The sequence below is a fragment of the Cervus elaphus genome, chromosome 30 (assembly GCF_910594005.1).
Source record: "Cervus elaphus chromosome 30, mCerEla1.1, whole genome shotgun sequence".
Lineage (NCBI taxonomy): Eukaryota > Metazoa > Chordata > Mammalia > Artiodactyla > Cervidae > Cervus > Cervus elaphus.
This window is the reverse complement of record NC_057844.1, coordinates 59,591,370-59,618,120: the sequence shown is the minus strand read 5'-3', so window position 1 is coordinate 59,618,120 and position 26,751 is coordinate 59,591,370. Positions and strand designations below refer to the sequence as shown.

General features: G+C 35.0%; 1 long non-coding RNA gene across 2 annotated transcripts in view; it reads left to right on the top strand.

Moving 5' to 3' along the window:
* LOC122687008 overlaps positions 1–26,226 on the top strand; it is a 45,869-nt gene extending 19,643 nt beyond the window's left edge. Inside the window, exons 2-3 of one of the 2 annotated variants that reach the window (XR_006338979.1) lie at positions 2,764–2,909; positions 26,121–26,226. This is a non-coding gene — a long non-coding RNA (uncharacterized LOC122687008). The remainder of the gene's footprint in view (positions 1–2,763; positions 2,910–26,120) is intronic. The other variant, XR_006338978.1, reaches the window with a different exon arrangement.
* The last annotated feature ends 525 nt before the right edge of the window (positions 26,227–26,751 follow it).

Here is a 26,751-nt window from a genome sequence, read left to right as displayed (position 1 = left end):
ACAGCAGCTGCCCACTAGCTATCTGTTTTATACATGGTGCTGTGTATATTTTAATGCTGCTCTCTCAGTTTTTCCCATCCTCTCCTTCCCCTGTTGTGTCACAATTCCATTCTCAATATCTGCGTCTCAATTCCTTCCCTGCAGATAGGTTCATCAGTACCATTTCTCTAGATACCATATATATGTGTTAATATACAATATTATTTTTATCTTTCTGACTTACTTCACTCTGTGTAAGAGGCTCTAGGTTTGTCCACCTCAGTTCAGCTGACTCAAATTTGTTCCTTTCTATTGCTGAGTAATATTCCATTGTTTATATATAACACACTTCTTTACCCATTCATCTGTCGATGGACACCTAGGTTGCTTCCATGTCCTGGCCATTGTAAATAGTGCTGCCATGAACATTGTGGACAGGTGTCATTTTGAATTATGTTTTCTCAGGGTGTATGCCCAGTAGTGTGATTGCTGGGTCATATGGTAGTTTTATTCATAGTTTTTAAAGGAATCTCCATACTGTTCTCCATAGTGACTATACTCATTTACATTCCCACAGGAGGGCAAGAGAGTTCCTTTTTCTACGTATCCTCTCCATTGTGTAGTGTTTGTAGATATTTTGGTGATAGCCATCATGACTAGTGTGAGGTGATGCCCCATTGTAGTTTTGATTTGCATTTCTGTAATGATGAACAATATTGAGCATCTTTTCATGTGTTTGTTATTATGTCATCTTGGGAGAAATGTCTGCTTAGGTCTTCCACTCATTTTTGATTGGGTTGTTTGTTTTTCTGATGTTAAGCTGCATGAGCTGCTTGTATATTCTGAAGAGAAAGCATTTCCTCTAAGATCAGGGACAAGACAGGGGTGCCCACTCTCACCATCATTATTGAACATAGTTTTGGAAGGCCTAGCCACAACAGTCAGAGAAAAACAAAAAGAAGTAAAAGGAATCCAGATTGGAAAAGAAGAAATAAAACTCTCCCTCTTTGCAGATGACATGATGCTATACATAGGAAACTCTAAAGATACCACCAGAAAATTACTAAAACTAAGAAATGAATTTATTAATAGTAACATCACTGGATACAAAATTAATACACAGAAATCCCTTCCATTCCTATACACTAACAACAACAAATCAGAAAGAGAAGAAAACAATCCCATTCACTATCTCAACAAAAATAATAAAATACCCATGAATAAATCTACCTAAGGAGGTAAAAGACACTGTATGTAAAAAACTATGACACTGATGAAGGAAATCAAAGACAATATAAACAGAGAGATATATTGTGTTCTTGGATTGGAACAATCAATATCATGAAAATGATTATACTGCCCAAAACAATCTACAAATTTATTGCAGTCCATGTCAAGTTACAAATGGCATTTTTCACAGAACTAGAACAACAAAAGTAATGTACAGTATTTGGAAACACAAAAGACTCTTAACAACCAAAGCAATCTTGAGAAAGAAAAATGTAGCTGGAGAAATCAGTTTTCCTGACTATAATTTCAAACTATAATACAAAGTAACAGCAGTTAACACAGTACTGTACTGGAGAAGGCAATGGCACCCACTCCAGTACTCTTGCCTGGAAAATCCCATGGACAGAGGAGCCTGGTAGGCTGCAGTCCATGGGTCGTGAAGAGTCAGACATGACTGAGCGACTTCACTTTCACTTTTATGCATTGGAGAAGGAAATGGCAACCCATTCCAGTGTTCTTGCCTGGAGAATTCCAGGGATGGGGTCGCACAGAGTAGGACACGACTAAAGTGATTTAGCAGTACTGGTACTAAAACAGAAATATAAATCAATGGAACAAGATAGAAAGCTCAAAGATAAACCCACACACGTATGGGCACCTTATCTTTGACAAAGAAGGCAAGAATATACAATGGAGAAAAGACAGCCTCTTTAGTAAGTGGTGGTGGGAAAACTGGAAAGCTACATGTAAAAGAATGAAATTAGAATACTTCCTAATTCACACACACCACACACAAAAATAAACTCAGAGTGGATTAAAGACCTAAATGTAAGGCCAGAAACTATAAAGCTCTTAGAGGAAAACATAGACAGAACATTCTTTGACATAAATCACAGCAGGATTCTCCTTGACCCACCTTCATAGTAATGGAAATAAAACCAAAAATAAACAAAAGAAAACTAGTTAAACGCTTTTGAATAGCAAAGAAAACTATAAACAAGATGAAAAGACAATTCTCAGAATGAGAAAAAATAATTGCAAATGAAGCAACTGACCATATATATATATATATATATATATATATATATATAAATAATTTGTTTTGTAACTGTTAAAAGCCGAAATCAGATGAATAAAACAGGCCTTATGTTGTTTAGTTTTAAGTCATGTCTGACTCTTTTGCATCCCTGTATCTGTAACCTGCCTGGCTCCCCTGTCCATGGGATTCTTCAGGCAAGAATACTGGAGTGGATTGCCATAAATGCTGTCAAATAGTTGTATTGTGACATGTAAGTCATTTATTAGATTCTGTTGTTAAAAAGTTTACCTTAGCTAACCTAAATTTAAGATAATTCCTAGTTTTTTGTCCATTCCTCATTTTTGTCATATCATATTTCAAGGATGACCCACATTCATATACATCTAGACTATGAAATAGAGATTTTAAGCTATCCAGTGAGGACTATTCATAGGTGACAGTATCTCCATAACAACGTAATCACTTTGAATGTAATTCTGATAATACATTTTATTTCTTTGCTTATTTGGTCATAGGTGACCCAAGGCAGCTGAGAGTAACAACAAAATGATGTGGTAATAACTCTTCCTACACACTCTAGTCAATGATAGCATTCCTGTTTGTGTAAGAGTGGTCTTCACAGCAACGGCACAATACTCTCAGGTTATTGGAGAGCTGCTTTGTAAGTATATCTTATAAAGTAGACTGTAATTTTTATGTTGAATACCTTCATACTTCAGTGAGTCCTAACCACTAATATATCATGAATGCACAAACAGAGAACAAAGCATTCATATTTCTGTTACTAAAACAGTTAAATGGCAAAATTGCCTAGGTGATAGTTTTCACTATACAGACAATTTATTTAATCTTAAGAAGCAATTTGACTTAACCGCAAAGTATGATATAAAACAAACTTTCAATTAAAACAATCAACTTCTAAATTGTAATGTATATTGTTCAGATATTGTATTCTCACTTAAGGAAATATTTGAAATTTTGAATTATATTTTTTTGTCCTCTAAATGCTTCTTTTTAGTGGCTTTTGCTCTCTTTGTCTCCCTCTTCTTCTCTTTCCTGTATATACATAAAATGCATGTTTCATGTATATATTTTACTAATGAGATAAACTTTTGAGAAATGAAATACAAATCTTTTCACTTACCATAGTTGATGAGGTTTGCTATCATTTTTGAAACTGCATTACAAATCTCTTGTAAAAAAATAAATAAACATCTACAATGTCAGTTTCTGTAATAGAGGTGGGCTTTTTCTTATTATTCAAGGTAATCTTTTCATAATATGTGAAATGACATCACAGATATTTCTTCTCTAAAATTATATCCTCAACAATGCAATCTGTGTTTTTATGTCAGAAAAGAGTCAATTTAGTTTAATATAACATTATTTTAGAAGCTCATTGAGAGATAGATAACATGGAAACTACTAGCAATGTGAAAATACATTTGAAATATTTCAGAGAACCTCTTTAAGACAAATGAAAATGAGTTTAATACTAGAAAGCAAGTTATAGCTTCTCAGTGGAGTGTTGGGTAAGAAAAGGAAATGTCAAATGTAATGGACAAACAGAAAACACTTTCTGAAGATATAATGTGTACTAATATTTTAATATCTAAGACTGTTGAAAGAAAAATAGAAGTGCTGAAGCTTAGACATAAGAAAATTGCAGGATATTTGACATAGAAACCGTATTTATTAAAAATAAAACTAAAAAACTAAAAGCTAAAAAAACTAGAAAAAATCTTGAAGTTATAATAAAATCATATTGGCATGTATATATATACATGTGTATGCAAAAGGGATGCTCATTAGATAGATAAATACAGTTAGATATTCTAAGAAGCAGTTTACATTTACAAGAATTAACTATCTTCTTTTACTAAAATGTACAGTTTTAACTGAAAATTTGCAATGACTCTTGTCCTATTTTAAGGATTCAAAGATGAATCAGGTCAAGTTCTTACTCAGAAAGAAATGACTATTACAAGTAGATGCTTAATACCATATTTAGGAATTATTATAATTCATTATTTTAAAAGATGCCACTGAACTGTAACTAAAATATTATGGTTATAGTCTAATAGATCTAATGGTGAAGAAAATTGGGGGGAGTTTCATAAATAAGTTTCATTTGCAATATCTCTTCACAAAGTAGGACTTCTTATTTGGCAGGTAATGAGAAAAAAGTGTTTAGAAAGTGGAATGAGGTCTGTAGAGGTAACCTTAAAGAATCACAGTTATTTAAAATGTTCAGATAACATAGAGTACCTGAAACACTGCAGAGCTGAAGTTGAATATTCAGGGATCAGACCATGAAAATTTTCATATTTCATGCATGTGTGCTAAGTTGCTTCAGTTATGTCTGACTGTTTGTGACTCTGTGGGCTGTAGCCTGCCAGGATCCTCTATCTATGGGATTCTCCAGGCAAGAATACTGGAGTGGGTTGTCATGCCCTCCTCCAGGGAATCTTCCTAACCCAGGGATTGATGCCGTGTCTCTCATTTCTCCTGAATTGGCAGGCAGGTTCTCTACCACTAGGTGGCACCTGGGAAGCCCTTCATTTTTCATATGCCACAACAAATAATACTATCATGTAGTCAAGGAGATGTCTTTCACAATTTCAAGCACAATCTGTGTATTGGATATTTTAGCCCTGTGGAGGATTTATTTATGAGGCTTGCCAGAAACTTGGAATCATTTGAGAAAATCATGGAGGGAAAGAATTAACGCAAAATATATTTAATAAGAAGGATGGTCAACTTGGAATTAATTAAACATGGTAAATGAAAGAGAAGAAGAATTTAAGGATAACTATGATTGTACATTTGATCTCTCAAGATGACCTGGGGAACTAAGTAAATTATGAATTTTTTTTTCCCCAAGACTTATGAGCAATGAATAGGCACCTCAGGAAATTAATTTGAGTAAATTTATTTTATTTTCCATACTGCTCATTGGTTTTAACATTTTAAACCAGCAGAATAACTTGATTACAAAAGGCTGTAGGTCAGGGCTTGTGGAGTTTCCCTCATTGAAGCAGCATGCAGATAGACTGACTTTGTACCATGTATCTCTTTCTGGCCCATAATGTGAATCCCTTCACATGAATTTATATAATTTTGAGTCAAAATGTACAAGTGGATAGTTTGCACTGTATTACACACATCCCATATACACTGCATTGTATATATTCCCATACATAAATATATATACTTGCATATTATATGTGTGTATGTATGTGTATACACATATATGTATATGTACACACATATATGTATATACATACACATATATGTATATACACACTTATATCCATATGTGTGTATATTATATGTGTGGTATACATATATGTACATGTATATATACACTTATATCCATATATGTGGATCCATATATCTAGACTTCAGTATGGATCAATTACCCTTCTATACACTAAGGCATGTATACATGTACATATACATATATGTATATTTTAAAATTTCATGTGTAATATATATTTATATTCATATTCTTGTACTTTTAAACAAACATATAGTCTCTCTATTGGGTTAAATTACTTATAAGTCACAATTACAAAAATTAGGTCGTATGTTTTTAGTCAGACTAAGATCAGTTCAGACTTTATTAGTATTGACTAACTACTCTTATATACACTAAGACATGGCATCATCCCATTTCATTATTAAATATCTGGCATTAGGTATATTTACTCCTGTTAAGATATAATACTTGTACTCAGTCATTATTTATATAACATCCATACTTTGGGTTAATGATATTTGTTACACAAAATTTCTTTGTAGACAGTACTGTTTCATTGTTATCTATGTTATCTAGTGTTAGCTGTGATGCACATAATTGTAACAAATGAATTTAGTTTGGCATGATTTTATAAGGCCACACAGAAGAGTGAAAGTTGAATTATTCTGTCAGATGAATCAAGCATCAGGTGATGTAGAGTTTACAAGAAATTAATCAGAACAAGAATCTTTTTACCACTTTATACCCATATTATCAGCCAATTCAATTGTGTCAAGCTTTTTGTTTTTCTTATCCATACACCTAGGCCAACACTTTTTAACTGTGCTCACAAATTAATTTTTTGAAGATAGTTTAAGCTTGAATTTTCAAGGTATGATTGATAAATGTACTAAAAATAGTTGCAAACACTCATTAACCAGGAAAACTATTAACAAGTAAATGTCTTAGCTGTTATCATTAGCCATTAAATGAGAAAAGTGATAGTAAATTTCAAGGAATTTTTCTTGTGCTAAGATTAAATCTACATGGAAAGTAATACCTATCTCTTCCAAACATGAGCACAATAATCCTCAGTAAATTTAGTATGTGAGTAAAACATGCTACCTTGTTTTGAAATGAAAAAAAAAAACTTGAGTAATTTGATGACCACAATCATTAAACCTATTTGATTTTTATGTTTTAATCTTGCTTTAAAATTCATTACATGCTGTGGTTATTTCATGTTAAATAAAATTGAGCAGTGCAGCAATTGAGAGCAGAACAATAAAAAAAACACAGTCAAGAAAGTAAAATAAACCCATCCAAATGTCAGACGGCAGCAGCTATTTTCTGTTTACTGATGAAAAATGGTGTATAATTTAGCATAAATATTTGAGAAAAAATTGAATGCCTTTCATATAATGCTGCTTTTATGAGATATATTAGTTTTATAATTCAGTTAAATTCCATGTAAAGGATTTTTATCTAGTATTTAATAGTTGTGCTGTGCTGTGCTTGGTCGCTCAGTCATGTCTGACTCTTTGTGACCCCATGGACTGTAATCTGCCAGGCTCCTCTGTCCACAAGGATTCTCCAGGCAAGAACACTGGAGTGGGTTGTCATATGCCATCCTCCAGGGGATCTTCCCAACCCAGGGATTGAACCCAGGTCTCCTACATTGCAGATGGATTCACCACCATATGAGCCACAGGGAAGCCCAAGAATACTGGAGTGGGTAGCCTATCCCTTCTCCAGGGGATCTTCTCAACCCAGGAATCCAACTGGGATCTCCTGCATTCAGACAGATTCTTTTCTTTTTTTTTTGCAGGCAGATTCTTTACCAGCTGAGCTACCAGGGAGAGGTTCAAAATTATAGATACTTTCTAGTTAACATCCATTCTCCATTCTTTTGCTTATTGAAAATTAAATGATCAATTTTATATATAGTTTTACAATAGACATCATAACTTCATTTCCTTAAGGAATTATAGACTAAATATTTCTGATCACTCGTTTTTAAAAAATAATTTGATACGATTTACATATCGTTTAAAGTAAAAAATACTTACAAAGCTTGTTTTATTTATTTATTTTTTTAAATTTTTTATTTTTTTGTCATACATTGATATGAATCAGCCATAGATTTACACATATTCCCCATCCCGATCCCCCCCCCCCACCTCCCTCTCCACCCGATTCCTCTGGGTCTTCCCAGTGCACCAGGCCCGAGCACTTGTCTCATGCATCCCACCTGGGCTGGTGATCTGTTTCACCATAGATAATATACATGCTGTTCTTTTGAAATATCCCACCCTCACATTCTCCCACAGAGTTCAAAAGTCTATTCTGTATTTCTGTGTCTCTTTTTCTGTTTTGCATATAGGGTTATCGTTACCATCTTTCTCAATTCCATATATATGTGTTAGTATGCTGTAATGTTCTTTATCTTTCTGGCTTACTTCACTCTGTATAAGGGGCTCCAGTTTCATCCATCTCATTAGGACTGGTTCAAATGAATTCTTTTTAACGGCTGAGTAATATTCCATGGTGTATATGTACCACAGCTTCCTTATCCATTCATCTGCTGATGGGCATCTAGGTTGCTTCCATGTCCTGGCTATTATAAACAGTGCCGCGATGAACATTGGGGTGCACGTGTCTCTTTCAGATCTGGTTTCCTCAGTGTGTATGCCCAGAAGTGGGATTGCTGGGTCATATGGCAGTTCTATTTCCAGTTTTAGATTAGTCTGTTACTCAGCTACATATCTGATAAACATAGTAAAAGGTTGATTTTGTATTCCAAATTTTAAAAGACATTAAAGGAAATACTGAGGTAAGGAGATGCAAGGTTGAGATACGAGGTATCAGGCTATCTGTGTTTGCTAATTGGTCTTACCAAAAGAAAGGAACTTTCTCTTATCTTCATGGCAAGAAATACTTTTACAACTGTGCTCGCTTCGGCAGCACATATACAACTTCAAGCAAGACACTCATGGAAATTAGGATTCTACCCTCTCTTAGAGAGGAAAGAATATAGCAGTCTTCCTTAATAACTACATTTCAAGAGATGGCTCCCAGGTGCTTGAGAAAGATAGTCCTGGGTTATGAAACCAGCAAGGTACCTAAGAGATAGTGGGTTGGCCAAAAAGTTTATTCAGGTTCTTCCTTAAGATGTTATGGAAAAACCAGAATGAACTTTTGACCAACGCAGTATTTAAGAAATTGTGATAGTTATAGATATTATTCAGTCTTAAAAAAAAAAGAGAAATCTTGCCATTTGCAGCAATATGATGAACCTGAAAGTATGCTAAGTCAACCAAGGCAGACATAAAAAATAAAGAACTACAGGATCTCACATATTCAGAATTTAAAAATGCTGAATACATAGAAGCAGAGGGTGGAATGGTGGTTACCAAGACAGGGAGGTGGGGGAATCAGGGAGATGTTCGTCATCACAGTAAAAAGGGTTGCAGGATGAATAAATCCAGAGACCTAAGGTACAACACAATGACTACAGTTTATAATACCATACTATATACTGGACATTTGCTAAGATAGATTTCCTGTGCTCTCATCACACATACACACACACAAAGATAAGATAATATGTTAATTAACTTGACTGTATGACTATAAGAATCATTTCATTATGTGCATGTCTATCAAACCATCATGTGGTACATTTGAAATATATATATATATAGATAGATAGATAGATAGTTTTTATTTTAAAGAGTAAAAGAAACCAGGAAGAACAAAAAGGAAGCATGACACAAGATCGTTGCCCTCAAGATGTTTACTGTATAATCAGAGTGAAAGGAAGGACTTACTGATGGTCAAAGACACATGGACCATGGAATTAACTGTAAATTATAAAGTAGAAAATTAGAGTAAACTGGATGTTGCTGGAAAATAGAAAGATTTATATCCCCAAAACGACAGAGAATAAATTATAATTTTAAGTTTTCTATGGTAAATGCTCTTAAAAAAGGGAGAGGGACCTCTGTGGTTCAGGCCATCTGGATTTTGTAAGGGCAGGTGTGAGAGGTAAGTCAGGAGGCTATAAAAGGAAAGAAATCTGTCTGAAGTTTAGTTAAACTTGGGGAAATTAAGGCCGTTTTGGTGAACATATGCTTGTTTTCATTAAACATTTTATGGAGTGATAATGTAATACTAACTGACGCACCCAGTGTCTTGAAAATCATGACTGATTGCCTTGTGGTGATCCATTAGTTCCTTTTTCCTTCCTCTCTTTTCTTTCATAGTTGATCATCAAAACTACTAACTAAATTTAAATACGTTGACAGAGAGTGTGTTTGCTTGGGTTTGTAAAGTGGTAGAGACAATATGTTACTTATTTTGAAAGGTTTTCAAGATAATTTACTGTGGATAATTATTGCTGACAGTATATTAATTTGAATACAAATTCAGATAAATAACTTTTTAAGATACTTACCGAACTCCTCTAAGGGAAAAATAACTGTTTGGATAAAATGATAGAAAATCTTTAAAATCAAATAGACTCTATAGAAATGATTATTTCTGTGATTTGAAAATTACCTCATTGGATTTTAATAAGAAGATTATTTTTTTCAGTGCACAATTCATTATAGTCTTATATACAAACAAAAGACTTTCAAAGTCCAATTACTTGAGCAACTTTTGCTTTTTCCATACAGTTCATAAAGGAAAAGTAAATTTTATTAACATTCTAGTTTAATTTTTGACATATATACATCTTCATCACTGAATGAATGAATGAAAATATTGAAATGTCAAAGCACAAACACATCACACAAATAATTGTAAGTAATTCTGTGCTTTTTTTTCAGACTAAAGTATGAGCGCCCATTCTCAGCTTCTCCCAGCAGGAGTAAAATCTCTTCTTAGTTCTATCTTACTCCAGCTTGTTTTCACCTCAGGAGGCCATAAATACCTCGACAAAACTGTAAACTTCCAGAGAAGGACAGGGCTTGAGGTTATATTATGCACGGCTTTTACAGACCTTTGTGGATCAACTGAAGTTCAGAAAGACTGTAGTGAAGAAAAATTTGGTAAGATGTCAGAGACTGTAAAGTTAGAATGAGATCAGCCACAAAGGATAAGCCTGTTCCTCCTATTCAAGATCTAATCACAGCAGAGCATTCAAACTTAAGCCTGGATATTTTGGTTTGTGTTCTCAGGGTTGCAACACAGGGCTTTATATTATAGATATCATAGCTTAGACGTTCTCAGTGTAATTTTCTATTGATAAGTGGCTTGCGGAAAGTAATTTTCTGATAAAAGGAAATAACCCTTCAAAATCTCTTATGCAGTCATAAGAACTAAGGTTTTTTTAATCAGAAATATACATCCAGGTATTCAGAGGACAAAGGAATAACCAGTCTAAGCAACCCCTCATATACAAGGCAAGATATTTAAGTATTTGCTCCCATGGTATGTGGCAAGCCATACCTACTGTGGAATGCAGTTCTTTAAAACCATTGCTTGGTTCCTTCTGGGTAATGGGTGGGGCGGGAGGAATGCTTGTATTGAAGAAGATTAACTGGTAAAGTATACAGTCATCCTGTGAACAAGCATAAGAGCCAAAGTATGAGACGGGTGTTCAGTGTTATTTTAGAGTCTGTTGTCATTGTGTTTGTGTTCCCTCCACACTTTTGAGTGTACAGATGTTTTATTATTCCCCATTCACTGGGTGATCTCCTCGAAGTTGCATCTTTATAGAGTGGAACCCAGTTTTTTTGATCATTTGCTTCAGTGAGGATAGGTACTAAGTGCTTGTTAAGTTCACCTGTTTCTTTTTAGTAAATTTAGTTTCAGTTCACTTTAGTTCAGTTGCTCAGTCATGTTCAACTATTTGCAACCCCATGGACCACAGCACGCCAGGCCTCCCTGTCCATCACCAACTCCCAGAGTTTATCCCAACTCATGTCCATTGAGTCAGTGATGCCATCCAACCATCTCATCTTCTGTCGTCTCCTTCTCCTCCTGCCTTCAATCCTCCGCAGCATCAGGGTCTTTTCAAATGAGTCAGTTCTTCGCATCAGGTTGCTAACATATTGGAGTTTCAGCTTCAACATCAGTCCTTCCAATGAACACTCAGGACTGATTTCCTTTAGGATGGACTGGTTGGATCTCCCCGCAGTCCAAGGGACTTTCAAAAGTCTTCTCCAACACCACAGTTCAAAAGCATCAATTCTTCGGTCCTCGGCTTTCTGTATAGTCCAACTCTCACATCCATACATGACCACTGGAAAACCCATAGCCTTGACTAGATGGACCTTTGTTGGCAAAGTAATGTCTCTGCTTTTTAATGTGCTGTCTAGGTTGGTCATAACTTTCCTTCCAAGGAGTAAGCGTCTTTTAATTTCTTGGCTGCAGTCACCATCTCAGTGATTTTGGAGCCCCCGAAAATAAAGTCTGTACTATTTCCACTGTTTAGCAGCATATAAAAAGCTTCTGTTATTGATTAAAAAAAGGTTATGACTGTTAAATAATCAAAATATTTGGAATCATAATATTTATCACATATTTTAATTAATTATATTTATGTATGAATATGTAAAATATCATAGTATGGGCTTCATGGTGGCACAGACAGTAAAGAATGTACCTGCAATGCAGGGCACCTGGGTTCAATCCCTGGGTCAGGAAGATACCCTGGAGGAGGAACTTGCAACCCACTTCAGTAGTCTTGCCTGGAGAATTCCATGGACAGAGGAGCCTGGTGGGCTCTAGTCCATGGGGTTGCAAAGAGTCGGACTCAACTGAGTGACTAACACACACGTATCACAGTATACATGTATGAAAGTCTCATGATGTGAGTAGCATTCCTTTATGACAGGTTTTTGTTAAAAAATGAAGTAATCTTAAAAATCATTTAGAAATAAAAGCAGAATGGAGTATTTTGTTTTGTTAACATGTTATGGAGCCAAGTCAAGTAGTGATATTATGACAATCCTCTGAAAATTTTTCTATAGATGTATTACAATAACATCAATATCCTAATAGGCTTTTTTGAAGAAAAAGATTAAGATTTATCTAAATTAATAAATGATCTGTAAGAATCAAAAATTGTTTAAGATCAAATTTGAGGACTTATGCATATTGATTTCATGAAATATTATAAAGCTACAGTAATCAAGGCAGGTGGTATGGGCATAAGAATAGACACATGTATCAGTGGAATGGACTGTAAAAAGAGACTCTGACTTCTGTGGTCTGTTGGTTTTCAAAAAGTCATGGAAGTAATTGCATGAAGAAAAGCACTGAAAATGTTTTGTATAAATATATGAATATCTGCAACCTACCTCCCAAAGATTTTAGATATGTAGATCCAAGTTAAGGCTCCCAGATTTACATTTTCACTTTCCAGGAATACTCATTAAAAAAAAAAAAAAAACTTTTTGGGGGAGGGGGAAGTCAGGGAGAGAAACTAAGGTTTAGTCAAAATAGTATGAGATGCCTTGTGGGTTATTTCAACTATCTTTTATCTTTCATTCCATCCCAAGCACAGCTAAAACAGTCATAAATACAGATGTGTTGTGGGCAGTTTTAGAACTTTCCATAAACTGACTGCACAAACTGGGCTTTGAGTTGTCCCCTGTTCTATCTTTTTATGTTTTTTAGGGTTGAAGTTAGTCTCTCATCTTTCTGGTTCCACATTCATCCAGTTAAGAGTTTATCTTTACATATCAACTCCTGTCTAGATTCATGCAATACTCTCTTTACACATTTAATCCAATCCTTCCCTAAAGTGTTATGGATCCTATTATTCTCCAGATGCTTCAAAGTCTTTTATTTCAGTCACAGGAAAACACAAAATGCTTACGCTGAACCAGAAGACCCTACATGATCTGTCCCCACTCCCTGCGCCCAAGACCCTCCCACACTGTTCTCCCTCCTTCAGCCATACTAGCCTTTCTGTTATTCCTCCAACTTCCACAACATGCTTCACTTGTTATTCCCTCTGGAATGTTCTCAAAGATGTTAAGGAAGTTACTGCTGTATGAAACAGTTCAGAATTATTAAGTGTCTACTCAGATATGCTTTCCTGAACCATTCTGTCTAAAATAATCTCACCTAGAACTGGCTGCATGATTTGCGGAGCTCTAAGTAAAAGTGTAATATGTGGCCCCTTGTTTAAAATGGTTAAGAATTTCAAGACAGTAAAGGGAGAGCATTAAGCCAAACACACAGCCCTTCTGAATTCCTGGCCCTGGTGACTACACAGGTTAAATGGCCATGAAACTGACTGTGCCCTCACCTCATCCCAGTTTTTCTTTTAGCCTCTTACTTTAGTCTGACTCAATCCCCTAGTGGCATAGTGTGTCATTTATGTTATTTATTATCTCCAGTTGTGAGGCCAAAGATATTTCTTTCTCTGTTGCCACATTCATAACACTTTAAGCAGTCCTACAAGTAGTGGACAAACAGAAAATACTTGTAGATTGAATAAGTGAGCCAACAACACACAACTTCTAAATCACACGTTTGTATTACTATTTTTTCCTAGGCTATCATAATTGGGAAAATTCATGGTGGAGATTTTTTTAAGGATTAAGTATAATTTAATGTAAGACAGTAGTGTATCATTCTTCATTAATTGTGGTTAAGACAATATTGTAATTAAGTATCTGAAAATTATTTTATTTAAAAGCTCTCATTTTAGATAGAAATCTGAAATTACACATTGTTATAAAAGATTTAAAATGTCTTCTACTGACATTCAAACGTAAAGTTTCAGGCTAGCCTTTATTTTAACTTTAAAAATTCAAAAGATGTGAGTACTGCAATAGAGTATAAAGTGATACATTCAATTCCCATCGGAATCCAATCTTACAGATCGTAGCTGTAGGGCATTTTTATTAACTTTGCTTGAATACATCTCTTCTGTTGGTTTTAGTCTTTGTGAAAGTTTTTAATTTCATAAGAAAGTAAACCTTTTAGTATTAAAGCGAGTAGACTATATGATTTCTATCAATCCCTTAGGTAATATATTTCTCAAGTTTCTGAATAATTATGACCTTGAAGATGATGATAAACCAGACGGAATCTACAAGGATTTAAAGCTTTTAGAGTTTTATACCCTTGCTCTGGCTGCATGTCTCCATGACAAATCTGCTTGTGGTTTGAATGAAGATTAAATACGTCCTACATTAGAGAGCATTGCTTCTGCTATTCTCATCCAAGTAACAATGAAATGATAGCATAATTTCAATTCTTATGACTATTTCTCATGTAAATCTTAATATAGTAAATTTATATAATTTATATTGGTAAAAGTTTATAAAATCATTAATTTTATGTGTATTAAGTCAGTTAGAATGTTGTATATAGTCTAATATCTGTAGCAAACTTTTAAGGAGTAGACAGGTAGAAAAATGGTTAACTTACACATATATATGTGTGTGTGTATATTAATATATGTATAAATATATGCATATATGTGCATCAGTTCAGCCGCTCAGTTATGTCCAACTCTGCAACTCCATGGACTGCAGCATGCGAGGCTTCCCTGTTGATTACCAACTCCTGGATCTTGCTCAAACTCATATCCTTCGATTGGTGGTGCCATCTAACCGTCTCATCTGCTGTTGTCTCCTCCTCCTGCCTTCAATCTTTGCCAGCATCAGGGTCTTTCCAATGAGTCAGCTCTTCACATCAGGTGCCCAAAGTGTTGGCGCTTCAGCATCAGTCCTTCCAATGAATATTCAGGATTGATTTCCTTTAAGATAGACTGGTTTGATCTCCTTGCAGTCCAAGGGACTCTCAAGAGTCTTCTCCAACACCACAGTTCAAAAGCATCAATTCTTTGGTGCTCAGCTTTCTTTATGGTCCAACTCTCATATCCATACATGACTAATGGAAAAACCAAAGCTTTGACTATATGGGCCTTTGTTGGTAGAGTAATATCTCTGCTTTTTAATATTCTGTCTAGGTCGGTCATAACTTTTCTTCAAAGAAGCAAACGTCTTTTAATTTCATGGCTCCAGTCATCATTTGCAGTGATTTTGGAGCCCTCCAAAATAAAGTCTGTCACTATTTCCATTGTTTCCCCATCTATTTACCATGAACTGGTGGGACTGGATGCCATGATCTTAGTTTCTTGAATATTAAGTTTTAAGCCAAATTTTTCACTCTCCTCTTTCACTTTCATTAAAAGGCTCTTCAGTTCCCCTTTGCTTTCTGACATAAGAGTGATGTCATCTGCACATCTGAGGTTATTGAAGCAAATTTATCTGCCTATGAATAGTATATGTATGTGTGTGTGTATATATATATATATATATACATACACACATATATATGTGTGTGTGTGTGTGTGTGTGTGTATAGGTATATTATTTTCTCCCATTCTGAGGGCTGTCTTTTCACCTTGCTTATAGTTTCCTTCATTGTGCAAAAGCTTTTAAGTTTAATTAGGTCCCATTTGTTTATTTTTGTTTTTATTTCCATTACTCTGGGAGGTGGGTCATAGAAGTTCTTGCTGTGATTTATGTTCGAGAGTGTTCTGCTTATGTTTCCTATGAGTTTTATAGTTCTGGTCTTATATTTAGATCTTTAATCCATTTTGAGTTTGTTTTTGTGTATGGTGTTGTAAAGTGTTCTAGTTTCATTCTTTTACACGTGGTTGACCAGTTTTCTAAAATGTCAACATAATATCTTAATCTCTATTATTCTTCCCATAAAGAATTGATATACATGATCCCAAAAGCTCTGAGTGTGATAAAAGAAGCATATGGCACTGCATCATTGTTCCTTGGTCTTCTCATCCTCAGTTGTTCTGGGGGGAGGGGAGAAGTCTTTATTGTTGTTTGTTTTCCTAACACAGCTACCTATAATCATCTATTGATTTGCTGCTTCTTCGCTTCTTTGTATTAATGTAACACTGGTCAGGGATTTGTTTTCTTTGTGTGACAGGCATACAAAATCTAGCTCTGTCATAAGGATGCACTGATGACTCTTGGAGGGTCTTAGGAAGTCTCCATGAACAGATACTAATGTAGGAAGTATGTCCAGAGCTTAGCTACAATACTTAGAGACATGCTTGGTCACTTTCATTCCATTTGGAATTCAGGCTCTCCTGACCTGGTATATGTCCATATGACTCTGAGGAAAAGTATACATTGCTCATCAGCCAAACATCTACAATGCAAGCAGCTTCACTAGGACTTTCTGTCTCAGCTTAGTTCTCTGTCTTCCTGATTTTTCCACATTTCAGCATTTTTCAGACCAATGATAAACACCAGCACCTTTCTCACAGTTCCATTTTATGCAGTTGAATGACAAAAACTGACAATAAATTCCTTCTTAATGGTGAGGCCAAAGCTAAAGAATCATTTCTATGGCATAATTTCTTTATACATATCATAAGAGTTCTTTCTTACTGTCTGATATGATCATATACTTTTTGATATCATACTAATAGTATTTCTTTAAGCTCTGTCTGGAGAATTTACAATGGAGAATTTAATCGTTTGTTCTCAATACAGTGCTGTCACCAGTATAATCCCTTTACTTTTAACGCAAAAGATAGAAGATGTCTCAAGTGTGTTTATTTATATTCACCTGTTAAAAAAACCTTGCAGTTTCACTTACCTAGTGATTTCATTCAGAATTAAGCATAACCAATTCATAAAGTATGGGAAAATTTGATGGCAATAAAAGTAATATATGTGTACCCTCAAATTATACTTCTGTCATAAGCAACAACAGAGTACAATAGTTACATAGTAAATTACACAAAAAAATTTATTGAAAATCAAAACAGTACCATAATTTCTTAAACGAGAAACCCAGGTCCAATTCAAGACAAAGATACCTAACTGTAGTCGTAAGTTTGGAGGGCAACCCGATAGATCCTCCTGTCAGCTGCACAAAGAGAAAAATTCTGTTCTTTAGACTCCTCTTCATTAATTACCCTGCCCCTGCTATTTAGTTTTTGACTTAATTTTTAAAAATTTTATCTCTGATTACACATCCAGAGATATCGTTGTGTTAGGTAGTTAGAATAGGAAAAAGGAGTGTAGAATGGCGGTGGCTAAAAGACAAGGAAGGGAAAAGCCTGCGAAAATAGAACAAAGAAAAGTCCAAGGACTGGAGTAAGACCTCACGTAGAACAAACAGCACTCCTGGCTAGCCCAATTTTACATAGGCCAGGCCCAGGGGGAGGAAAAAACATATAAAAAGAGGAGCCAAAGGGCTGGGGCTCTCTCTTCGAGTCTTTTGGGTTGGCATGCCCTCAGCATGCCTTGAGGATGTATTTTCCTTTTATTTTTTAAATAAAACTGAGCTGTAACACGGAGCTGTAACACTGATCTGTCCAAGAGCTGTAACCTGTCTGTCCAAGAGCTGAGAGCTGTAACACGTTCTGTCTGAGAACTGAGACATGTTCTCTCTGAGGGCTTTAACATCCGTTGCTTCAAATTTTTGCTGTGACGAGACAGAACCAAGGAAATTACACACTCCCCTGACAATTGTAACGTTACTTAACAGCTGAAAAATGTGTTAAGTGTAAGAAAAATATGTCATTTTTAGAGAATATGGTTGTTATCACTGAGAACTGCATCTTGTAAGTCAATATGGAGTTAACTACTTACAACTAATCAGATAAACTAAAAAGTTACTGAAATGGGTCTTTTATTTAGAGGCTAAAGGTTTACACAAACTAAGTGCATTAAAAACTGCTGACAATTTAATAATATGTGATGATACAAAATTTACATAGACACATGGAAGCAGATAATTACTTAAGCTTCTAAATATTTATGACATTGATGAATGATTTTCTATACATATAATCAGAGCACCCAGTCATTCATTATGTTTTTAATAATTATTTTCTTGTGTATGGATTTTATAACTTGACCCATTTATTTACAACCATAGGTCCATACTGACTGAAGTAACACCTTGCTTCAAATTTGTGGCAATGGGATTGAAATGTTTTGGCATTTTCACATACCTCCATTTGAAATGTTAGATCATAAGATCCTTAGACCTATTAAAATTAAAATTTGAAAGCTCACTTCTCACAGAGTACCAGTTATATATCAGAAATTATAGTAGGCATTAAAATAATTACTTTTGAAAAGTTAAAAATTCAAATTAAATATTTATGTAAGTGAAAATATTCACTAACTCAGCTCTTGCTTCAACTATTATTTTAGTGTGAAAATGCTATTCAATCACATTGGATTTGTTAATTATTAATAAACTGACTATATGCATTCATATATATGAATTTTAAGCTCATTCATTCTGTAAAAGTAATGTTAAGAATGATCCCAGAAAGAAAACATAGCTTAATCAATTATTATACATAATTTATAAATTATATTTTCTGTAGCCATTAAAGTATTCTCTTACTGTTTTGCTTTTTTTTCCCCCCAGAGCATGAAAACAAAAAAAGGTCTTTCTAATTAGTCTTTAAGTAAGCAAAATTTAAACAGAATGTTCGTATTACTCCCTGAAGATTCTATTTAATTAGATCCTACCCTCTAAGGGATTATTCTGATAATGCATGGGAAAAGAGACAAATAAAATTATAAAACTATACTAGATGTAGGACAATTGAAGGGAATTCAATCACCCACTTAAAAATTATATTGAGAGTCTAATTGAATCAAGCCTTAAACAACATACTAGAGTCTATAACTATGTTTACAATGTTTTAGGTTTTGTCTGGATACATTTCTGGAAGGGCTTCTTTTATTATAATATGAAAGAAAAGACTTCATCTGGAAATTAAAATCGGAAGTTATTTCTTTTAAAACATCATCTTGAATTAACATAAAGTATAAATTTCATTGAGATGTCTTTCAATTTTTTGGTCTATTAATAAGGGCAAATTAGAAGATATACTAATGAAATTTTAATTAGACATTTTTGCTTGATCAGAAAAATTCAGACTAGAGGTTCATATAACTGTTGTTATTGGGAGATATATCTCCTCCTGCTTTTAAGTGTGATGGTAATGATTACATTTGCCTTTATAAACAAAATCAAACAACCAACAAACATTTATAGTTAAACTCAAGGACTTATTACACATGAAGGAAACAATGAGTTTAATGTAATGCCATTTTGAAATCAGATTTTATTATTTTGCTCTGTGAGCATAATATCACTAGGTAGAGAACAAAAGGAAGCATAAAAAAGATTGAGATATACTGTTAGCAATAGGCTGTGATTTTATACAGTAACCAGAAAAATGAATCTTTCCTACTACTGCAATGATATATGTCAAAGATTCAACTCAAACTAAAATTTAATACAAAATCATGATATAAATCAGACAATAATTTATAATTAATTAAAAAATAATAAACCAACACTTATAGGATGCAGAAAAATCAGTGCTCAGAGGGAAAATTATAGCTGAAAATGCCTTTGTTAAAAGGAAACAGGTCTTAAGTCAGTAACCAAAACTTCCACCTTAGGAAAACTGGGGAAAAAAAAAAAAACTAAATCCAATGGAAGATAAGATTTAATAAAGTCAAAATAATTTGGATTGATAAAAATGTCTGAGTACTATTAAATGAAATACAGGGCTGGTTTGTCTAATACAAGTGTTAGTGTTAGTCACTTAGTAGCATCTGATCCTTTGCGACCCCTTGGACTGTAGCCTACCAGGCTCCTCTGTCCAAGGGATTTCCCAGGCAAGAACACTGGACTGGGTTGCCATTACCTTCTCCCGGGTATCTTTCCTAACCAGGGATCCAACCATGTCTCCTGGATTGCAGGAGATTCTTTACCATCTGAGCCTCTATTTTAGTATGAATCTTACACATATAATTATTCATTACATTACTATAAGTGGTAAGTGCAGGAAAAATTAAACTTATACATAGTGTTTGGTGAGTGACTTGCTAGAGCTTTTTCCTGGCCTCCAATAGAGTGTCAGAAAAGGCCATCCATTTGTCACTGAATGTTGCCACCAAGACAGACCCGACACTGAGAACTGGCACATTCTAAGCATTGAGAAATGACAGGTATTAGCAAGCTATAAACTTCAAAATAGCCACATTAGTTGGTATATAATCAACAGCCTTGGGTAAACTATTTGGCAGGAGCTTGACTGAAGTAGGTATCCAGTTGGGTATCTTTTGCCTGCAGAGAGTTGAGAGGGTAATGCCAAATTACTATTGTTATTGTTTAGTTCCTAAGTCATGTCTGACTCTTTTGCAACCCTATGGACCATAGCCCACCAGGCTCCTCAGTCCAAGGTATTTCCCAGGCAAGTATACTGAAGTGGATTGCCATTTCCTTCTCCAGAGCATCTTCCTGACCTAGGTTTCAAACTAGCGTCTCCTACATTGGCTGGCAGATTCTTATCACTAACCCAGCAGGGAAGTCTACCAAGTTACTAGAAATACCATAATTAATGCACTCCTTCCTTTATGTTCAGAAGAATGACTCTGACTATGTAAAGCTCCATGTCTCAGTCAAAATTTTGGTAGTAGAATATCCAAAAACAGAAAATTTGAGAGGCTTAAAGACATAGAAGCTTTTTAAATAATAAAAAAATTAGTAATGTCTGGGGAAATTGCTTGTGCATATTTTGTATATTATGTACCTAAACTATGTTTATGAAGTTAGACTTGCTTAGAGTGAAAAGCATTACAAGTAATTTGTAATTTATAGTAGATTCATAGTTGTAAAATCATTTGAACATTAAATCTTAGTGTTTATTCTCAACATATTGAAATATGTGAAGAGGCTTAATGATTTTCTTACTTGTAAGGTTATTTTATCAAAATTTATAGCAGTATTTAGTACTCAGGAAATGTTGTTATTAAGTCAGAAAACTAAAATACCTAAAATGGAATTGAGTTAGTGAATGTATTTTTAAATATTTTAAGATATTTAATTAACTCAATATTTAAATGGGACTAAATACTCTTCAAAGACCTTTTAAACTTAATGTAATAACTTTACATTTATAGAAACAGAAATAATTTTGGAAGCTTATTAAAAGAAAGCTTTAGCTTTCCACTGGCCTGTGGTGTCTTAAGCTTTGGGAAGGAAGGAATATTTTGTGTCATCTCTTAAATATCATGATTTTACATCTTGTAGTACTAAAAGTGTAAGAGGATCAGTGTTACCCTGTTCACCACAAAACAATTCTAAGATGTTGATTATCAGGGCAAATGTTAGTTGAGGTGTGTCTTATTCTAGGCTCTGTGTTTCAACTGCTGTGTTTCTATCCAATTTCAAACATTTTAAAAGTTTTACTTATTTAGGAAATTTTACCTGATCAAGCCTAAAGTATAACTACATGCTGTGAAAAACACTATGTCAAAATAGAAAGAGAGAAAATCAAAGTTAATGGCCTTTCAAATTCAATATTCTGTCTCAAGTAATTAACCAGAGCATCATACACCTGAGGACACTGGAGACTATCAAACAAAGAAGCAAAACGAATCAAACTGATAAAAGGATAACCAGTTTTCAAATTGTTTCAAAATATATCATTACTTTCATCAGCAAGGACTGTGGAAATCTTTAGCATTTTGAAATTCTCATAAAATATCCTTTACAAAATCCAGCAATGATCTTGTGGGAAATGCACTAGAAGGTTTATTGGAATAAGATTTACCTTTAGTTATATCTCTAAATCCAAATGATTCCTTTTTGTCCAATGCAGGTCACAAAATTGAGTTTTTGGTAGTTACTAGAGCAAGTAAATCTATGCAAAATAGATTTCAATTTCTTCATGTCCTTTTTCTTCTGAATTTGTCTAGGATCTTAGTATTTTAACCAATGATACACAATTCAGATTTGAAATAAGTGTTTATACACTTTGTATCTGATCAAAAGTTGTCAGTTTTACTAGTGAATATTTTCAGCTATAATATTTTGTGGTTTGGAACTTTGTCATCGTTTGACACATAAGTCTATCTACATAATGTCTCCTTCTTTGAAAGAGTAGCTCATGACTTTTGAAAATATTATTTTATATAAAATTCTAGTTTGACATATTTTACTAAAAATTTTGTAAAACATGTTGTTGGTCTTCCATATAGAAAGTACTAACACTGTCCCCATGTTCATCAAACTAGTATTAGTATTTTGTTCAAAGTATTAGAAATAGGAGTAAAACTCATTTGACCAAGGCAAACCTTAAATAGCCTAAAAATTTTTTCTTTACTGTAAATTGAGTGCATAATGACTTCAAACAGAAATAACCTAATAAATAAATAACCCTATCATGCTTACAAAGTTGCAATAGGAAGGAGCATGAGATTACTCTCATCCTATCTATAAAGCCGAATAATTAGCAGTGTATGTCTCTTAACGGCAATGTTTCATGTTCCTGCAAAGTTTATGTGAGTTGTTCCTTAGGATTTGCACTTTTATGAGCTAAACTCATATAGTTCAGTCTATAAACCATTCTCAGACACAACCAACAATCTCTGCCATCCACTGTCCAATAACTTTATTCAGATTACAGTACAGCAGAGGTAATTTTCTTAAGACATAGAGACTTTCCTTGATGATGTAAGGACTCACTAGATTCTTCTGATCTATACCACAGTCAAATGCCAAGACATCAGATTCTCAGAAAATCCATCATACCACATCAGGCTATCTGAACTAACCAGTAACCCAGAGGACTAGTCTCCGATTTGTTGGGTCATGATGCAGCCATATAAATAAAAACATAGTTGAAGAAACAGGGTAAACTTGAATAATTTAGACAAAATCATTATGAGAAGTAATCACAAAGGAAGATGGCTTACTTAGGAAAGGACCTAGTTATTTTGGGTCAATTCGAACATAATCTTTAGTCTTAGAAGTGACTGAATGTTCTTCAGCTGCTTGTTAAATCCAATAAAACATGCAGTGAAATCACTTCCCAAGTAATATGGAGATGCAAACCATCTTTTAACTTAACACCTTTGTAATAATGTAGATGGGATGGACAAAAATGAAAGCAGATTAGAAATAAATGAAAAAATATATGACCAAATGATAATTTTATAGTTACTTTATTTTGCAGAATATCTTATAGATATTACAAACTCCTGATATATATATATATATATGTCTCTCATTAGCATTTCTTTTCCTTGGGGATGGTCTTGATCCCTTCTTCCTGTAAAATGTCAGGAACTTCTGTCCATAGTTCATCAGGTACTCTGTCTACCAGATCTAATCCCTTGAATCTATCCGTCACTTCCACTGTATAATCATAAGGGATTTGATTTAGGTCATACCTGGATGGTCAAGTGGTTTTCCCTACTTTATTCAATTTAAGTCTGAATTTTGAAATAAGGAGTTCATGATCTCAGCCACACACAGTCAATTCCCAGTCTTGTTTTTGTTGACTATATAGAGCTTCTCCATGTTTGACTGCACAGAATATAATCAGTCTGATTTCAGTATTGACCATCTGGTGATGTCCATGTGTAGAGTCTTCTCTTGTGTTGCTTGAAAAGGGTGTTTGCTGTGACCAGTGCATTCTCTTGGCTAAACTTTATTAGCCTTTGCCCTGCTTCATTCTGTACTCCAAGGCCAAATTTGCCTGTTACTCCAGGCATTTCTCGACTTCTACTTTTGCGTTCCACCCACTATGATGAAAAGGACATCTTTTTGGGTGTTAGTTCTAGAAGATCTTGTAGGTCTTCATAGAACTGTTCAACTTCAGCTTCTTCAGCATTACTGGTTTGGGCATAGACTTGGATTACTGTGATATCTAATGATTTGCCTTGGAAATGAACAGAGATTGCATCCAAGTATTGCATTTTGGACCCTTTTGTTGACTATGATGGCTACTCCATTTCTTCTAAGGGATTCTTGCCACAGTAGTAGATATAATGGTCATCTGAGTTAAATTCACCCATTCCATTCCATTTTAGTTTGCTGATTCCTAAAATATTGATGTTTACTCTCGCCGTCTCCTGTTTGACCACTTCCAATTTGCCTTGATTCATGGACCTAACATTCCAGGTTCCTATGTAATATTGCTCTTTACATTATCGGACCTTGCTTCTATCACCAGTCCCATCCACCCCTGGGTGGTGGTGTTGCTTTGTCTCCATCTCTTCATTCTTTCTGGAGTTATTTCTCCACCTATCTCCTGTAGCATATTGGGCACCTACCAACCTGGGGAGTTCATCTTTCAGTGTTCTATCTTTTTGCCTTTTCATACTGTTCATGGGGTTCTCAAGGAAAGAATACTGAAGTGGTTTGCCATTCCCTTCTCCATTGGACCATGTTTTGTCACCATGACCTGTCTGTCTTTGGTGGCCCTACACAGCATGACTCATCATTTCACTGAATTAGACAAGGCTGTGTTTCATGTGATCAGACTGGTTAGTTTTTTGTGATTGTGGTTCAGTCTGTCTGCCCTGGATGGAGAAGGATAAGAGGTTTATGGAAGCTTCTTGATGAGAGAGACAGACTGAGGTGGAAACTGGGTCTTGATGGCTGGGGTCATGCTCAGTACATCTTTAATCCAATTTTCTGTTGAGGAGTTGGGCTGTGTTCCCTCTGTTATTTATCTGGGGTCAAACTATAAAGAAAACTGAGCACTGAAGAATTAATGCTTTTGAACTGTGGTGTTGGAGAAGACTCTTGAGAATCCCTTGGATTGCAAGGAGATCCAGTCAGTCCATCCTAAAGGAAATCAATCTTGAATATTCATTGGAAGGACTGATGCTGAAGCTGAAACTCCAGTACTTTGGCCACCTGATGCGAAGAACTGACTCATTTGAAAAGACCCTAATGCTGGGAAAGATTGAAGGCAGGAGGAGAAGGGGGTGACAGAGGATGAGATGGTTGGATGGTATCATCGACGCAATGGACATGAGTTTGAGTAAACTCCAGAAGTTGGTGATGGATAGGGAGGCCTGGCCGCTGTACTTTCATTAAAAGGCTGTTTAATTCTTCTTCGCTTTGTACAGTAAGGGTGCTGTCATCTGCGTATCTGAGGTTATGGATATTTTTATTCGCAATCTTGATTCCAGCTTGTGCTTCATCCAGCCCCTCATTTCACGTGATGTACTCTACATATAAGTTAAATAAGGAAGGTTACAATATGCAGCCTTGACCTTCTCCTTCCCTGATTTGGAACCAGTGTTGTTCCCTGTCAGCCAGGATATACTGAGCCATATATGCATAAATGTTATAATCCCAGACTCACCTTTCCAACACTGTAATCAGGTAACTAGCTTTGGGAGCAGGGATTGACCTGATATTGTTGCAAATCCCTGGCTGGGATTCTAGGATACATCATAGGAATAACCTGCTTGATTCCACATAGAGTAAATGCCCTATGGGAAACTTTTTCTCAAATGAAATGTACTAGTGTTGAAATAAATTTCTCTTGCCCAGGATCCTATATCAGCAAACTAAACTTCTGTGTTTCAATAAATGCTCTGCTAGACCAGAAACACAGTATATTCAGTCAGTCAATCTCCAAACACCAAGAAACCTTGTTTCTTACCTTAAACAAGGCTGATTATGTAGTCCTAACCTAGCAGATATTTTCTATTTTTCCCTTCCTTTTTATATACACTTAATTCTATGGGAAGTCGTCTGCCTTAACTTGCAGTACTGTTTAGGAAGTATTTAATAAATTTTTCATTAACTAAATTGTCTTTATTAATTATTCCTTAATAGCTTTTGGTCAAGAAGATGGGATTCAAAGATAACTGCTAATGGCCTGCGGGAGCATGCTCAGCCAAGGTGCCTTCTGAACCCTTTCAGTTCACTGTTTTCTGGGTAAGTCACTGTTGGATTTGAGTTTCACTCCTTTGTGTGCAGCTCTCCGATCCAAGCAAATGTTGTTTAAAAGAAATTGTTCACAGAAAGGTGCTGGGGCCCCAGGGAATTTTCAAAGTAGCCATAATGGGACTCTGCAGTGAGTGGCAGCCATTTAGGGACTCAAGAAGGAATTCCAATGCCCACAACAAGGGACAGCAGCTAGGGGACTCATACGTCCTCAAAATAAGTCTGCTGCATAAACTGATGGGGTACCCGGTGAAATTAAGATGAAAAATGTAAATATATTAATCATCCAAATAAAAACTTAAGTAGACACAGGTCAGACTATGAAAAGCCACTAGGGCATCCACGTTATAAGGAAATCTGTGGAGGGAATTATCAATCTATTGCTAAAGGGAATCCTGGAAACCAAAGCTGCACATTTGGTGGACACAGATCAAGTACTTAAAAAACTGTGAGAGCATTTGCCATCTGGCTTTAACACTCTTGAGCTAAGAGCTAGGATAGGTTGGTCACAGAACATATT